Source organism: Cricetulus griseus, assembly GCF_003668045.3.
Source record: "Cricetulus griseus strain 17A/GY chromosome 1 unlocalized genomic scaffold, alternate assembly CriGri-PICRH-1.0 chr1_0, whole genome shotgun sequence".
Lineage (NCBI taxonomy): Eukaryota > Metazoa > Chordata > Mammalia > Rodentia > Cricetidae > Cricetulus > Cricetulus griseus.
In genome coordinates, this window is record NW_023276806.1 from 34045258 (window position 1) to 34048283 (window position 3026).

The window sequence follows — 3026 nt, forward strand, 5'->3', positions numbered from 1 at the left end:
AGGCATGTCCAGACTCAGGGTTGGCCTTCTGTCTGGGCAGGTCCACTCAGGTAGAAGCTAGCAGGGGTTGATGGGGGAGGTTGAGGGGGTAGAGCAGTGCCCAGACTCACCTGAGGCTCGGGTGCTCACCATAGGACAGAGCAATGTCTTTATTTTTCGTGCAAGAAATGTTCTTCACACCTCCAAAATGCTAATTTGAATTTAACCAGATGCTTAATCTAATTACTTAATAGTTTTAGTTATGCCTAACCACACAATTAACTTTCATGTTATTATTGCTTGCTCATAGGACTGTTAAATGTTTAATTTTATTTTTGGTGCCTGAACCTGAGATAAGAGAGAAAATATTTGTCACTGCTCTTCTGAAGAGATTTGTATGATCTGAACTGCCTTGTTATATTATATATCTTCCAGCAGATGGTGCCGTTGCAACAGATATTCTCTTTTTATAGCTACACATACAAAATGAATATGTTACATCCTTTGAGTGACTGGAGCCAAAGAAGCATCAAGCACTTATCTACATTCCTTTTCTCAGTTTCCAACAAGGAATCTGCACATATCTATGAACTATTTCATTTTAGTAGAGTTCTGAAGAATTCCAGTGCAAAGCAGAAAAAAAAATGTACACAAGCAAACTTTCACTGAGTTCTTATTTTACACTAGATTCCTAGGTGACTCTGACAGCCTACTTTTTCTTAGCACAATGAGCCACAATGTCTATGGTTTCCTATGTTTGCTTATCTTTCATCTGATTGTGTCATTTTAAGTTTGTGTTCTATTTGTAAGTATTGTTTTTAAAATGTTCGTAACACGGGCTCACACCCCTCTCTGGGTCTCTGGACTTGCCTTTCTCACTCCCTCCAGCCCTCCATCCTGGACTGAGGCACCTGTTCCTGGAGGTGCAGCTCCTGGTGGTGCAGAGCAGAGCGCTGGAGACAGGCAGAGCAGAAAGCAGAATCAGGAGTGGATCAGGTCCCAGGAGCTCAGCTTCACAGGGCACATGGTGGTGAGCATATCTTGGAGAAGGAGAAGACAAGGGTAGGCCCAAGAGTAATGACATCTAAAGAGCAACAAGCCATAAAAGATTTCTCTGTGCAGAACAACGAAAAGATGAAGGAAGGAAGGCTTCCTGGCAACGTGAAGAAGAATCCCACCACTTGGACGAGGTTGAAAACAAGAAGCAAGGGTGAATTGTCAAAAACAGACAAGTCAGGCAACTTGTGCCTAATTTTCTATGGGCCATACCAAATAGACATGTTAATCACATTAAAGGGTGGGAGGATGTTGGATAGTTTGTAGGCACGTGATGGAAATCAAGAGAAAGAAATAAGGAGCAGCAAGTGAGGGCGTTTTCAAACACTGAAACCTGACAATCATTATGACTTTTGCCTCATATCTTAAATTCAAAGGTTTTCTCTGAGCTCATAAAGCATCTACTGTTTACAAGCTTGTGTTTAGTGAGGTACTTTTTCTGTAAATTTTGGTGTTTGCACTCAACAGTTTGATTGTTGCATTTAATTCTAGACATTCCTATCAGCATGGCAATTTAATTCATTTTAGAAACAAATCTTTTTTCATGATTTGAAATTAATAGAGCAATATAAAAGGCACAAAAATGTTCAAAATGCTCCTGAAATACAGTTTACCTACTGCACTTAGGGAAGTATCATTAAGTTCAATAGGCTGTGTTTCTTTTTAAAACAATTTTCTGTTTATTTGTATAAAGATGGTGACTTTATAATAACTATGTTCATGATTTTCTTCAAATATTCTAGATGAAATTAAAATTATCACTTATAGTTTTCAGTTCTGCTTCTGATTATGGTGAATTCCCAAACTAGACATTTTCTTCATTCATATCTGCTCCTAAACTTTTTAAAAATCAATGTATCTACCAATCAACTAATGTTATGATTCAATATTTGTTCCATGGATTCATACTGACTCAGAATACTTTACAATACACTGGAACTTATAAATTGGACACAGCATGTTTTTTATTTTATTTGGTTTAAACTAAAGTTGTGCTCAGCCTAATTTAGTGACCTTTAGGGAAGACATAAATTAATGCACTGCAAGAACTGTGAGGTTTGTCTGGATAACTGGAGTCCAGTCAACCTAACAAGCAGATGATGGAGGAAAACATCAATCTCAGAAGTAAACAAATGAAAGTTTGAGAGACTGAATGAGAAAGGGAAACCAAAGTCTATTCCGGAGGCGTCAGTCACTACTGAGTTATGTTTTACTCCCAGTGTTGGCAAATGCAAACACAGAGGGAGAGAACTACAGATTAAGAAGAGGAGGACTAGGAGTATTTACATTATACCTCCAGTGATGATTAAATTTTGAAATATTTATGTTATTTTAAATTATGTTTATTTGTGTGTGTCTATGTGGGAGTAGTTATGTGCACATATGAGTGTATGTGTCTACATAGTCCAAAGAGGGTGTCAGATCTCTATTTCGTTGATTTAAGCCTTGAGTTTGTTTCCTCCTGTTAACTGTTTTTTGGGTATTATTTCTAGTTGTAGAGCTTCCAGGAGTTTCATTAAATTACTAATATGTCTACAGTTTTTTTGAGTTAGTGACTTACTGCTATGAACTTGTCATTTATAACCGATTTCATTGTGTTCAGTAGTTTTGAGTATGCTGTGTTTTTAAATTTATTGAATTAAAAAAGAGTTGTTCAGTTTCTTTTTTGATTTCTGTCTTCACCCAATTTTCCACCAGTAGTAAGTTCTTCAGTTTCTGTGAATTTGTACAATTTCTGCTGTTTCTATTGTTATTGATATCCAGTTTTAATTCACAGTGGTCAGGTAAGATTCGAGGTGTTATTTAAACTTACTTATACACATAAAAATTTGTCCATTTTCCTATTATCTGGGCACTTTTGGAAAAAAATTCCATGACCTACTGAGAAGAACATATGTTCTTCAGTGTTTGTGTGGAATGTTCTTTATGTGTATCTTTCATTTATTTAATTTATGAAGTTCATTCAACCTCAGCATTTTTTTTCTGTTTAG

General features: G+C 36.5%; 1 pseudogene; it reads left to right on the forward strand.

The window, feature by feature from the left end:
• Window positions 1-1056: 1056 nt before the first annotated feature.
• On the forward strand, window positions 1057-1404 carry LOC113832115 (annotated as a pseudogene).
• The last annotated feature ends 1622 nt before the right edge of the window (window positions 1405-3026 follow it).